This window comes from Suncus etruscus, chromosome 2 (assembly GCF_024139225.1).
Source record: "Suncus etruscus isolate mSunEtr1 chromosome 2, mSunEtr1.pri.cur, whole genome shotgun sequence".
Lineage (NCBI taxonomy): Eukaryota > Metazoa > Chordata > Mammalia > Eulipotyphla > Soricidae > Suncus > Suncus etruscus.
In genome coordinates, this window is record NC_064849.1 from 46,923,069 (window position 1) to 46,938,926 (window position 15,858).

General features: G+C 36.1%; 1 pseudogene; it reads left to right on the forward strand.

Annotated features, from left to right (window-relative positions):
* Window positions 1-3,998: 3,998 nt before the first annotated feature.
* On the forward strand, window positions 3,999-5,288 carry LOC126001689 (palmitoyltransferase ZDHHC16-like; annotated as a pseudogene).
* Window positions 5,289-15,858: the final 10,570 nt, after the last annotated feature.

Consider the following 15,858-nt stretch of genomic DNA (forward strand, 5'->3'; position numbering starts at 1 on the left):
CAACACTGAAATCATAATCTGAGCATTAACAACAAAAGTTAAAAAGTTGTCTCTTAGGATGGCAAGTTGGGAGGGAAAATATCGGTTAGATTCAGAAAACATTGGTGGCTTGATGTTGATATTTGAGAGAGGATTGGTTGTTTAAACTTTGTATGTCTAAAACAACTATGATTTTCTGTGTAAATTGTGGTGCTTTAAAAACTTAATACAATTTAAGATTCTTCTTTGCCCTATTAAATTATTTCTGCTTCATATTATTTTTGTCCATATCATACTTCAAGAGCATCATACATGTCTTTTTTTTTAATCTATCAGATATGGAACAAATTGTAATCTAGAAAATCATCTTAATATCTATCTGCTAATAACTACATGTTAGGAGGAGGACTGGATGTAATCGACAGTAAACGCTTATACAGTGACCAGGTAGATCATTTAATGCTAGCCTAGTAACATCAGAATTATGTATCTGGTGGCATTAGTATTGTGTATCCCTTTTATTTGCTTTCTAGGGCTGTACATCCAGCACTAATGCTTGGATGTGATAGCAATTTAACCTGAGTGGAAAGTGAGTTTGGGTCTTTGACTGAAAGCCTGTTCCCAGGTGGAAGTCTTGGACCCTTAGCTAACTAAGCTTATAAAATCCCACTTTGTGTCTTGCATTGCTGGGTGGTCTCTTTATCGTTATCACTGAGCTGATAACAGTAACCTAACAATAGCAGACAATTACTTCTTTTAAATTTTATTAGGACTTTATCTAGCACGAAAAATCTAAACTATAAATAGTTTTTAGAAATAAAATTGAATTGTTACATTTAAGTACATTAATAATAATGAATCTAAAAATCAAGGACTATATCATAACCAAAATTTGAATAAATCCATTATTCTCAATAGCTCTGAAAATGCTAAAATATTTCTTCTAATAGGAACCACTCACATGTACATGGAATATTTGAAACAAGGATATAGTTATTAACATATGTGTGTTTATATGTTACATGCTAATTTAGCTGATAAGGTTATAGTAGTTTTCAAAGTTAAATTTTCTGATATTATACTGATGCACAATGATACTACTCATCACCACTATTTACCAGAGTGTCCATTACCTTCTCTAATAACATGTCCGCTCTGGTAAAAAATGCATCTTTTTCATTCCTGCTTCCACTATGTGTTGACAGTAACTGTTTTGGTGAATTTTTAAATCCTGTTCATTACCAAACAACAATCTTTTCATGTAATCAGATAAGAAGACATGCCTTCTGAGGTCTTAAAAGTAATGCTGTGGGTGTTGTGAGAAGTCACAAGAATAGTTCGAGGAAATCACATAGAGATATTTCTATCATTCTCCTGCATCATGATCTTGCTGATGAAGAATCTATATCACAAGAATAATGTTCAAATGTCAGAGTCCTAATGCTATTAATAAATAGTCTTAAATTGATACAATTTTCTCTGAAGCTTGGGTATTAGGATAATTTAGATTAATACTATTAAAGTCTATGTACAGCAAAAGATATATTAGCATAATAGAAGCTCACAGAGATCATTAGAAGATAATGAAAACTCAATCACAAATGTAATATGTATATATTTTAGAAAAAATACACTAGGTAAAGTAATGTTTTTTCTTTTAATTATACATTTTAAATTAGGAGCTGAAGCAATAGCACAGTGGGTGGGGTGTTAGCCTTGCATGTGCCCAAACCAGTTTGGATCCTTGGCATCCCATATTGTCCTATAGCCCACCAGGAGTGATTTTTGAGGCACAGAGCCTGTAGAAACTCAACAATCAAAAAAACTAAATTCAGACTTAATTTATATTTATAATTTTTAATCTTTAAAAAATAAGATATGCTATCATTATGATTAGCAAAAAAATAAGAGAGAAGGCACTCTTATTTTGATAAACTATATAAAAACAAATAATCTTGAATTGTGAACCAGATGTCTATCTTAGTTTTATAACTGAAATATTGAGTTAGAATGGATGTTAAGAATGTCTTTGAAATTATCATACATATGTGTAATCAATTTTTGTGCATTTAAACATATTTAACTTTTATTCTAATAAGTTAATATGAGGAATATATTTAATAGTTTCCCTTGTAAATGTAAAAAATTTCTGCCTCCCCAAAATATATGAATTTTCACAAGTGGTTTTATTTCATGAGCAGAAAATCGAAGACAGGAGATTATCAATTTGAGAGAGTCTTGAGATGCCCAAGATAAATAAAGTATCTTCTATAAGTGTAGGTCTGAGAGTCAACATGATAATCTAATCTCTTTATATAAGAAGCTAGAAATTGAATCAGTATAATAGTCTTGTTTGTTTAATATACAGGTGGGTTTAATTGTCTTCTTACCTTCCATCCTCAACCTCTCTTTATCTGGTGAGCTTTTTCAAACCAGTTGGTAAATTGCTTGTTATCCCATGTTTTTCGAGGAGGAATACATTTTATCAGTAAACTTTGGAGAAGCTAGTTTCCTATTATTCCTGTTTTACTGTCTTGCTAGAAATCAGAGAATGTGTGATTAGAAGGATTTGAAATCATTTACTCGTGTGTCCTGATACTTATTCTAGAAGTTATCACATATTCTAAATTTTCACCTCTTTAATTCTTAATATATATTATATAATTTAAAATGACATAGATCTCCTAAAACATGTACTTTTGTAACTTTCTATTTATATGATCACATTTTATCTGTAATAATATGTTTAATTTAAGTCAGAAGACTTATAGTATAGTTTTGGTTTTGTCACTCATCATTTATATATTATTATAAATAACTTGCTCTTTAACATACCTTGATTCCAAACACATCTAGTTTCTAAACACTTTCAGTTATTCTCCCTATAACTTCTTTTTCAGTACTATCTATAAGTTATCAAATATAACTCCCTCAACTTTCTATGATTTACTTAAGTTCACTGGCATTGTCCCTTTTATTTTTGGTATAGCCTCGGGTCAACTCTTGACCCTTTTTGTATTCTAGAAGACTTTTGGCTAATGGCTCTCATTGTACTATTAACATGTATTTCCTACAATAGGTTTTTATTTATTATCTTACCTCACATTACTAAATATAATAAAAAAATCAACAATATTTTAAATACCTTAAATTTCTCTTCGAATATAAACATTGTGTTTTAGTTTTAATGTTCATAGCAAGTCTTTAATTTTTTAAAGAAAATACTTTTATTTTTGTCAGCGGTATATTGTCATGATTTGGTATCTGTCATACAGTATTGTACCACTAATCCTGTGATTCACCAATTCTTTTTACCAATCTTCCTTCCTATTCAGCTAGCCTACCACAAACCAGTCAGACTCTATATGGGGTGCCCATAAAATAAATTTCCATAGCAAATCTTTTTGAATAAGTATTTTTCTGCATTTTGTATTGTTAAAAATAACGTTTTAACAATATTTGTTAAAGCAAAATAAGGGAGATGTCATGGTGATGCTATTGTGTAACCTTCATTAATCACAGTTAAAATAGAGTTATAAGGGAGCTATACTGAGCTTCTCAATATATAAGCAAATCAGAAGTTTTCAGGGCCACACTCAGTGCTGCTCAATGCTAATTTTTGGTTCTGTACTCAAGGATAACTCCTGGCAAGCTAAAAGAACTATATGACATGTAGGGATCAAAACTATCTCAGCCATGTGCAAAAAAAAAAAAAAAAAAAAAAAAAAAAAAAAAGCCCTGGTGTACTATTACTCTGGCCTCAAAAGCTGTTTTGCAGTGTGGAGATTATTGGGTGAAATATTACTAACAGGAAATATCCGGGATAACTGAGTTCTGGCTATACTAACCTAATTAGATTTAGGTCATAATGATCATATTTCTTTTGGAGAAAAGTGGGTAATGATGATATATAGAAGGTGATAAAAATATCATCGGTGGCGCCCACGCCACCCGCAACCGGGGCTGGGCAGGTCGTTGTCCACTCCTGGTCCTGGCGCTGGCGCTGCGAGCAACGGGCCATGGTGAATGGGACTGAGCCCCGGGCGGGTCCAAGCGCCAAGTTGGAAAGGGTGACAGTGAGCAGCGACGGCGACGGAGCTCGATTTGGCGGAGGTAGGAATGACCTTGCCACAGTCTCCATCTGTAAGAAGTGCATTAACCCCAAACTAGCCCGAACTCACTACTGCAGTATCTGTAATAGGTGTGTGCTGAAGATGGATCATCACTGCTGTATCCTTTTCTCTCCATGTGAGCTGCCTCAAGCCGGATGCTGCCCAGACTGGACTTACCCACATCTAGGGCTTCTACCTCCCTGGCAGAGAAGATGGGCTCTGGAGAAGTGAAGGGCAAGAGTGTGGGAGCTTACCCTCTCCAGAGAAGGAGGACCCTCTCTCTGGGCTAGCTTAGGGTGGCTCTGGAGGGCTCTGTGGCAATCGTGCCAACGGATGGAGACAGCTGCTTGCATGGCCACTTTGTCTCCTGGGTGTACCAGAATGAACTCACAGGGCATCTTCCACTGCCACCCCCACACAGTGCCACCTCAGTCTGCTTCACACCAGCTGGCTCAGGCCAGGCATTGGCAGATTCATTTCTCTGAAAGATTTGAGTTTTCCTGGTTTTCTGGTGGTGATTATTTGGGATCTGAAAAACCTTGTAACATTGTCACTTTAACCTCTGGTGAGTGGCTGGTTTGGTCTTTTCTGCCTGTGGAAAGTAGTTCTTGGTGACTTGGAAGCTGTGAGCCCTGGTGGCAGCATTATGAATCGAGGATGAACTGGGAAGACCTGGAAACCCCTGCAGTTACTCTGGGCTGTGTGTACTGCAGCTACAGGGGTTGGGACCTTTTTTGGGAGGCTTATGCTGCCATCGAGAAAATGAAACAGCTCGACAAGAACAAACTTCAGGCAGTTACTAACCAGACCTATCAGCAGACCCCCACCACCTTCTCCTTCCGAGAAAGGTGACTCACAAGAGTATTGTCTACTCTGGTTCCTGTACAGTTCTGTAGCACTTGCCCTGTGCGCCCTGACTGTCTGGCATGCTGTTCTCATCAGTCGAGGCAAGACCAGCATCGAGAGGCACATTAATAGTAAGGAGCGACGGTGGATGCACGCCAAGGGCAGAGTTTTTAAGAATCATTGCAACTATGGCTGCTTGGACAACTGGAAAATATTGTGGGTGTGGACACGGGAAGGCACTGGCTTACTATGGTGCTTCTGCCCTCCAGTCACCAACCCCATGGGAATGGGTTGAGCTGGGATCCCTCTCCCTGGGTAGCTGCTCACTCAGCCTCTGTGATGGTAGTGTGAGCTGGCATCTGTCAACTACAACTCCAGCATCAGTGCTTCCTGCATGGACCTTCGGGGATCCTTAGACCCCTGGAAAAAGGAGTGGGCCTTCTGTCTGTATTCTGCGGGAAACCCAGGGACAGTCTCCTGGTTACTGCAGAAGTGAAAGGCAGTGTGAAAATCTCAAGGAACGACATCATTAATTTACTAAGGCAAATAAGCTCCTGCCAACTGGAGATCAGGCAGCTAGTGATGTTGCTGGGTGTTGGCCACAGGTTCCTCTGGTTACACTTCTGGAACTGGCCATCATCTCTCTGTTAGTCTGAGGAAACTGAAAGATGGATCCGAAAACATCCTGGCTTCTCAACAGGCAAAGACACTAGGCAAATGCCGAGGTCACTGTCATTTTTCATGTGCAGCTGAATGGGGCGAAAATAAAGGTATCTGATTTTTTTTTGAAAAAAAAAAAAATCATCGGTATGATTTTCTGGTAAAATTTAATTAGAGAAATTCTTGAAAAAACTTGCTTTTAAAAGGAAGATCAGAATTATATCTAGACAATGTCAGGATCCTAAATAAATTTCAGTGAATTCAAACAGATTTTGTCATGATCAAAATGATGGTCTCTTCAAATCTCCTCTAATAAAAATCATCTATATTTTTCTCCATGAATCTACAGAAATCATTCTTTCTAATGGCAAAAAATGACCTAAATGCATAAAAGTCATTCTTCCTCTATTTCTGTGTCTACTAGAGCTATTTTAAATTTTATATATTTAACTATACTATTAGTGTTACTTATACAAAGAAATAACCTACATAGCTTTGTAATTGCTCTTAATAAATTTTGTTCACTATGACTAGTGACATTTTGTTTTCAAATGTATATCATATATTTATTTTCTCTAACTCACCTCTCCACTTTAATACACTTTGATGCATAATTTTTACCATATTTTATTATTATTTGTATCTGATTATGCATAGTGCTAGATTAACAAAAACATTGAAAACAAGATAAATTTCCATAGACTATGGTAGAATAGTTTTTTAAATTTCTTCCTTAGGCTAATTACATGACCTTACACAAGTAGTCAGCTTCTACTGACCTTATCTGTTAACTTATCTATATGCAAATTCAGCATCTGCATTATTGAATATACTTTAAGGTCCTTTCTAATCTGAAGTTTTATTATTAACTTTTACCTGACTGATTCAATGATCCTGATACTGATATTGATAACTAACAGGTCACCTTTAATATAAAGTGCTATAAGGCATGTTGCTTATATAAATAACATAAAATAAATTTGAGATATGTGAATCAGATTATAATGGCCTCTATGTTCCTAACAATATGCTTAGACATCAATGTTTTAAACCTGTTAAAAAATACCTAGAAAGTAAAAGAGATGAGAGACAATGCAAAATATAGCAAGTAGTCATAAAATATTAAAGCAAAGGGGAAAATTCCACGAATAAGGTGATATTATTTAAAAGTAAGCAAGGAATTCTGAGAAAGGTCATCTCCTATGGCTGTCTACTATAAAGTTAAGTACTCACGTCTTGTAAGGACAATTTATGCTAAAAATGTTTTATTAGCTACTTTTCCCATTTATTAGCTTAGAATTAAATCTTTTAGTATACAATTGCAAATAAAAACTAGTTCTATTTGGAAAAAGTTATGAAAACCACTTACTCACTGTACAACAACTTAAAAAATAATGATTCCCTAAATTATTACTGCACTTAACAAATCAGGTATTACAATTTATAATTTCAGTTTAAGGACTACATTCAGCAGTGCTTAGTGCTTACTCTTGACTCTACATTTAGAGATCACTCCTTGTAGAGATCACCAAATAGGGTGCTGTAGATTAGTAGACAAGTGCTCTGCCTGCTGTATTATTTTTCTAGCCACCAGTTTTATAAATAAATAAATAAGATGGCAAGAAAGGAAAATTAAAGTTAGAAGTAGAGAGACTATGGTAACAAAATGGAATTTAGTTTAAATTATTATTTGAATGTATATGGGAAAATATGGGATGATCTTCTTTTGAGTATCTTTGCAATCTCAATAAATCTCAATAAATCAATAAATCTCAATAAAACAGGGACTTTAGCTAGAAAAAAATTGATTTCACTCACATGGAAGTTCATAATATAAAAACCTAGTTATTATTAAAATAATTATTTTATACTGTTTATATACATAAAAACAACAAATCTTTGAATAATATCTAGGATAAATCTATACCTGAAAGTTTTTCTTTAATTTCATTTAATTTAGTAAATTTATCTGAACTACTTGGTAGTCTCCTGTCTCTGACAATAAGACTGTTGGTCCATCTCTGTGAAGAAAGGGTATCTTCCACATAGAAATGTATTCTCTACTTTAATAATAATCACACAAAAAGAATAACCAGACCAAAAGAAAACAAAAAATTTCCTGCTTTGAGGGAAAATGAAGCAAAAATTGTCATTGATTTTTTCTACAATGCAAAATGTTGCAGATGAGAGAAGGTTTCTGGTTATGTAAACTGAAAAACACTGTTGTCTACAACAAAAATCAGCATGTAGACGTAGAAAGCCTTTGAAAAATGAGGAGTCTAGAAAAACTTTAAGATGAATAACAGCAGTGCTAAAGAAATAATAGAGAAAATAGGTTACTTACTTTACATGCAAAAGAACACTATATCCCTAAGCATTGTCTGTCATGTTTCACGACAGAGCAAGGAAAAAGACGAGAGCACTACTGGATAGGGTTTAAAAAAAATTCAAAATTTTAGGTCCAGATCATGTTCTGAACTCTCTGGAATGAGAGTCTAAGCAAGAGAAATAAAGTCATGTTAACAGTATCAAGAAAGTCATCTACAATCTCAGGCAATCCTAACTATGTAGGATTGGAATTTTACTTGCATTGACTGATCCTGACTCTATCCATGCACCACATATGATCCGCTAAGCCTACCAGAATTAATATCTGAGCTCAGAGTCATTCGTAAGCCCTGAAAACTTCTGGGTGTGACTGAAAGAAAGAAAATTAAAACCTTACCAAGACTGGAGCACTTTATTTCTCTACTTGGGGTCTTCACATATCAGTCTGAGATGTGTGATTACATTTTTTAAACTTTTGGTTCTGCTTTGCTTAGAACATTTTCCCCTGGTTTTTGGGATGTGTACCTAGTCTTTCCAATATGGAGAAATATGTATTGATAATTAAAAATGAAACTCCTATTCTTTCCCTTCACACGTGTAGATAAATTTATCTTACTTCACTATTTGTCTCCATTCTCAATGCATTACTGAGAGGATATGTGAACAGGAAAGTGAAAGAAACTGAACAGAAGTTAGGACTGATTTTCTTTTTTTTGCAGAGTTATTGACATTCAAAAAAAAAAAAAAAAGAACCCAGTCATGAGGATTAATTTCTGTGCCATGTAGATCAACTAGAAGCTAGACACAGTAAAATAACTGCTGCCTAAATTGAATGAGATATAACATCCAAGATATCATGTGCTTATAGCAGTTGTTTCAAGTTCTGACCTCCTCCCATACAAACTTTCTAGGTGACATACCTGCAAAAGAAATTGTGAATCTAATACTTTGGATAACTTTGAAGGCCTGTTCTAGGGTTCCACATTTTACTCATTTATAGTTATATTCCATAAATAAATTAAATAAAATTTTGTTTTAGGTATGCTCTCAAATAGTGGGTTGGTAGGGAGCATAAATGTAAGTAAAACCATTACATGGTAATGAAACACAAAAAAATGAGTGTGGATACAGGATCTCAAGAATTTTAATCAGTAATATAATTTTAAATATCAATTAAGGATATGCATGATAAATAAAAAAGAGTATGAGATTGGAATGCACATGTACTGGCTTTTAAGAGATAAAAACTGACATTGAATGACATGCTCTTGAAATGGCCAGCAAGTACATTTGGTACCAAGATAAATGTACTTCTTTTTTTCAAGGACTTACATGGAGACTTAGACTGTATAATGTTGCTTCTAGTCCAGGTCTGCTTTTTACCATTCACCTCTCCCAAACTTTCCCACAGTTTTCCCAGGTAGCTCTGGGACCCACCCACCCACCCCACCCCACCCACCCCACCCCGCCAAGCCTCAACCACCCTCCCCCAGCCCTCATACTCCTTCCCCCACCCCTCCACCTTTGAATCCCTTTCCCCTCTCCGCCCCTTATTCTTTTACCACACCTTATTTTTTCCGTCCAACTTTCCCCACAGGACCCCCTTCCTCTTCTCAGCTCCTTTTAGGTTTGTTTAATGCCTCTGCAGAAGCTCTTTCTGGTCCTCAGTATGAACGCGTTTGGATTTGTTTTTCAGCCCAACCTCCCTTTTATGAGGGCGTTGCCACTTCAGCCTCCCTTATTTTTACTAATGATTCTAGTGACCTCCCTTGGTCTTTTGCTGCTCCTGCAGCCATCACTCTTGGGCAGGTTGTGGGAATTGGCCTTTGTCTTTTGGGCCCTCTTATACTCACCCCTTTGCCTCTACAACACATTTGTAACATATCCCTGCAAGTTACCGCTAAAGTCACCTTTATTCTTGCCCCAACCTTTTTTACTTCGCCTGCTCTCGGGTCTTTCTCCACATACCATTACCTCTTTCTTTCTCCGTGATCATGATTATTGTGTTTTGGTTATGCTTTTGCCCAGTTTTACCTTGCACTCCCCCTCGGATTTTTTATGGTATCACCCCCCCCCCCCGCCCCGTGCCCTGTCAGGATACCGTAGAGAACCTATTACAGCTATTACCCTTGCGGTGGTCTTGGACCTAGCACCACAGGCGGCAGTACCAGTATTGATGCCCTGGTTACTTCACAAAATCATTATAATCATCTCTCTCAGGTGGTTGAACGTAATGTTAAGGCTATTAAACAGGGCCTTATGGCCCTTGAAGGATACCTGGGCTCCTTGGCTGAAATGGTTCAGCAGAATCGTAGGGGTCTTGATTTGGCTTTTATGAGAGAGGGCGGGTTTTGTGCTGTGCTCAAAGAAGTATGTTGCTTCTTTAAAGATAAATTGGGTCTGGTTAGAGAGAGTGTTAAACAATTGGAATTAAGCTTGGAAGACAGACAGACAGAGAGAGAGGGAGAGAGAGAGAGAGAGAGAGAGAGAGAGAGAGAGAGAGAGAGAGAGAGAGAGAGAGAGAGAGAGAGAGAGAGAGAGAGAGAGAGAGAGCACAAAGTGAATAAGTGAATCTTGGTATCAAAATTGGTTTTCTGCCTCTCCATTGTTGACCACTCTCCTTACCACTATTTTGGGTCCAGTATTGGGATTTATCTGCCTCATCTCCTTTGGCCCATGGGCATTTAAAAAATTGACAGATTTTGTCAAAAGTCAAGTGGATAATGCTACTAAAAAACATATTGCTGTACATTATCAACAACTGGCTACCCATTCTCAGGTACAATTGAATTTTGAGGAACTGGAGCGCATGGCTGCCACTCCAAAATCATGGTGGATTAGGTTGCGGTGTTGCTGAAGACAGGATTAGTCTGGGTCCCTAACAGTGGAAGCCCACCTTCCCCTTTCAGGTGCCACTTAGGGTAGACCCCCAGAAAGCCTAAGACAGGCACATCATCAGAATTTCTGTCATTTGATTTTGCGCTTTTTTTTACTTATATAAGAAAGGGGGAATTGTTGGGAGCCAGATCCTTTGAAATATAGCTTAGCATAAGTACAGCCATTTTGCCTCGGACAGACATTTTGTCTCAGCATTGCCCTTAATCTGAACTCAAGATGTGTACCTGCCAAATGGGCAGGAGTTGACGCAGACTGCCCTGTAAGAATTGTTATATATTTAACTACAGTATGTGCTTGCAGGAGGTATGTTGGCAGAGTACTGTGATTTTTATAAATACATCTAGAGACTGCATTGCTCATGTAACCACCTGTAATGAAATCTCCCACTATTGTTCACTTCCTATAAAAAGCCTTGCTTGCTTGAAATAAAGTTGACATCTTGATCAGCATCTTTTGTATTGGTGTCCCTTTTCTCCCACCCTTCTTTCTTTCAGGTAAAAGTCCTTTCCACATCCACGAATAAACGTAAGACGTGGGCCGGCTCAGTTTTCTACACCTTTTTCTATTAAATCTAATGGATATGTGTTACTTAAAAGAACAAATATATGTTACTTAGATTCTTTGACCACGGGCATAACATAATTTAGTGATGTCTGGTTTTACATTCAAGTTTTTTGTTAATTTTCAGTCAATTTGTCATTATCCTAATTACAAAACTGATATTTTGTTTAATAATTGGTTTCATTTGATATTAAGGAGTGAATACTATGTAAGATATGTATAACAGAAAAGGGATATTGGAGGTCAGATTTGATTACTGTTATCACATCCCTGATAAAGTGTACATGAGGTGGTGGTGTGCAATCATTGACTGAAGTGTTAAATACTCACTGATATTTTTATTAATTTATTCAAATATCATAGTTACAAAGTTATATTATTACAATACTATCTTTACTTTATAGCTTGATCATTTTATTTTTATTTATTTATTTGGTTTTGGGGCCACACCTGGATATACTCGGGGGTTATCCTGGTAATGAGCAGAAATTGCTCGTGCAATCAAATGCCCTACCACTGCACCACTGCTCTGATCCCTAACTCTATCTGATATATTTCATACAGTATAATACTCTACATAGTCATATATGTATAAGTATATTTCATGATTTATTTTTCCTAATAGCTGGATAGAATTTAATGATGTAAATGTATCACTCTTTCTTTACCTATTCATTTATTCTCAGGGACTTGGGTTGTTTCCGGATTCTGGCTATTGTATATAGCTCCAGTGAACATTGGAATGAAGAGGACTTTACTACATTGTGTTTTTTGACTCCTAGAGTGTATTCCAAGGAGTGGTATTGCTGGGTCATATGGATGCTTGATTTTTAGTTTTTTGAGGAATATACATATTGTTTTCCAAAAGGGCTGGATGAATACATTACAATCAGTAGTTTATGAGAGTCCCTTTCTCCCTGCCTCCACTCCAGCACTGGTTGTTCTTATTCTTTGTGATATGTGTCAGTCTTTATGGTGTGTGCTAGTATTTCATTGATATTTTGATTTCAACTCCTTGATGATAATGGTGTGGAGCATTATTTTATGTGTCTTTTGGCCATCTGTGTTTCTTCTTTCTGTCTGTTCATTTTTTTCTTCTCATTATTGTATACAGCTATGTCACTACCTGCAAAAGGAAGCACGCACCAGACTTGACTTTTGGCTTTCCTGTGCAGTGCCTAATTTTTCTTCCCAAGTAATATCTGCCAGAAGGCCTGTTTAGAGAAGTCAATCATTGACCCTTTGCTTGGATTACTGGCTATAATTCTGACATGGCTGTGACATTACATTTTCTCTTTTCCTTTTATTTGATTTTTGTCTCCTTTTCTACTATAGAAATTTGGCCTTAGCCTTTCTACACTCACAAAGGAATTTCGGTACCAAAGCCCGCCAAAAGCTTCCTGCTGGCTAGTTTATTTGTGACTCTTATTTCAAGTATAACCTGGCGCCAGCAGCTTGTTTTTCTCGGTGTATCTTTATGATAGTAAACAATTATTTCTGTCCCCCAAAAAACTATTTTCCAGCAACTACATAAACATCTCTCACTAAACCTGTCTCTCTCCTCCTGATTTCTGGTTTCTTGAAAAACCTGCTTTTTGTTAAACCAGAAACATCTTTAGCTCAAGTTTCACATTACCTCTAGCAGGGCTCTTTCTCACCTACATTGAGTAGTTATTTGATATGTAGATTCTAAGGCCTAGTCTCATGGAGAAGATCCTCTGCTCTTTTTTTTCTCTGAAAACACCTTGCATACAAGAGTTCATGCTTAAAATGTCATCGGCTGAACAGTAAAATTTGTCTCTCATCACATGGACATGGGTACTCATACAATGCATTTTGTGTGGTCTCATTTATTTCATTTTCATATTTCATATTTTTCCGCTCGTGCTCCCACTTATTCCCAGTGAGGATTTACAGACCCCACTAAGGTCTTGCTGTGGATGCAGCATGCCCGTGGCACAGTTAAAATTTTTTTCTTTCTATATTCTGTTGTGCCTTGTATATCTTAGTTATTATAATTATATATAAAATATTATCAATAAATCAATTTCAAAATATATGCACTTAAACTTTTTAGAGGTAGTATTGCATTGTGGTAGTATTGCAGTTCAGATGATGCCTTGCATGTGGATAGCTCAGGTTCTATCTCTAGCACCCCATATTGTTCTATGAGCACTCCTCAGGAAAAGCAATTCTAAATAGACAGGAGGAACCCCTGAGCATTACTCAGTGTAGCTCAAAAAGAAAATAAAATCTTTTTATAAACATGGAAATTTACTTTAATATAATCATTGAATTTATGATAAAATCTTGAGCTAGAGCAAGAGGATATTAATGCAAAAGATATGATATGAGAAGCTGGAGTGATAGCATGGTGGTAGGGTATTTACTTTGCACATTGCCGGCCCAGTACATACCTGCGTTCGATCCCAGGCATCCCAGAGCCAGGAGCAATTTCTGATCACATAGCCAGGAGTAACTCCTGAGTGTTACCTGGTTTTGCCCCCCCTCAAAAAAAAAAACAAAAAAAAGATGGTCTATGAGCTAAACATATTAAGCAGAGGCAGTCTAATTGATAGACATTTGGAGTGTCATAGTGTGAATCTTGTGGGAGTCATACACTAATGACCTATATCTTAAAATATCACATGATTCTATTCAGTTAGTATTTCCTTTCTTTTTTCTTCTCTGCCAGAATTTTTCTATGCCTTACAGTAGTCATTCTAAATTAAATAATATTTAATAAACATAAATATGTAAATTTTTATCCCTCAATATGACAATTTGGGGGGTAATTCTACCCTATTTGTAGAGGGTACCTATTTGCCTGCAGTGTAATCTTCATAATTCATACTTCATAAATTTTTCTACCATTCTTATATATTTGTATATTTGTATTTGTTCTAACATTTTTCAAAAATATAAACCTTAATTTAAGATTTTACTCAAAGATGTTTGAGATTGTAACTAGCCAAGATAAAGAAAAGTGACAAACTTTTCAAAAACCTTTTTTTAAATATATTTTTTATTTAAGTAACATAATCATAGTTGGGTTACAGTCATAAACAGAACACCCCCCCCCCTTCATCAGTGTAACATTCCCCCCTCCCCCTTCCCATCCCCTGCCTGTATTCAAGACAGGCATTCTAGGACAGTTATTTGTTTTTAAGTTCAGTAAATTATATTTTTTTCCTTAAAGGATAAGAGTAAAAAATATAGTAAAGGTGTGATAGTGGCAATCGCCGTTATTTGCATAGGTCCAGAAAAATGGGGAAAATGGAAAAAATCCTTGACCTGATTACAAAAAGGCCTCACCCCAGAAGTTTATTGGCATAAGACGAACTTTGGGTTCCAGCCAGACCAGTCTGTCCAACCTGAGTCATTCTCCATGGTCCCGGTGAAACTTTTTCACACTTTAGCTATTGTTAGTATCAGATGTTTATATTTAAAAACTCTGGATTTTGTGCATTTCTTTCATCGATGTCAGAATGATGTGGAGCATCCTCTAGTTTCAGCATACCATTAAATGCAGAGGGATCTGCCCTGCATGCAGACTGTTGCTGAGTCGTCTGGGTGTTGGGAGCACTCTTTGAAGTAAGTCAATGCCAAAGCAGTGGTAGGTCTTCCCTGGTAGAGGCTTGGATCCTGGTAATGTTATAGACAATTGTGGTTGTTTCCATAGATGGTATCCATTGTTCAGTTGTGTGTGGGCGATGCTTTTTAATCATTTTTCTTTTATTTCTCTCAGACATTTGAATGGCTTACAATTTTTATTCTTTAAAGATTTGCCCAAAAATCATCAGAGTTTTAACATATATTTTCTTTGTAAATACCCTAATAACAGTCCAGCATATATTCATTCACAACATGTACTTCTTATTATCCTTCCACATTTTATTTAAGTTTCTTGTGGAACACAGCTCTGGTAACTGAAAATTGATTTAGGATCTCTTACTTGAGAGGTCAGTAATAGGAACATGGGAATTACAAGCTTGAGGATAGCTAAGACTTTGTAGGCAGCTGGGCAGAGTGGGAGTGATTTGTAATATATACATATATTTTACATAAGTAAAAATTGTAGGCAATAAAAGCAATAAAAGAGCATAATTCACATATTATTAGTTTTCTTCCAGGAAAGAAAAACACCACAAGTATTTAATGTTTGACCAAAATATATTTATTACAACTTGCAATGGGTCTCTCTTTCATGTTTCTATTAAAGATATGACTTACTTTTGTGCAGTCTGTTACAGTAATTCCAGATTAAAAAAAAACTTAGTTTAATTTCTGTCACTGTAGAGTAAATTTAGAGTCACATTAGCATCAGACTTTTCAACTAAAAATACTAGTTTTCATTTCTCATAGCTAAAATGAATTTTCAACAACAGTTGCCATTAAAGAAAAGTTATCTTCAATACTTATTCATTTTTAAGGCTTCTTTCCAATTGCTTTTGAAGATAAGCCTGCTGTGAAT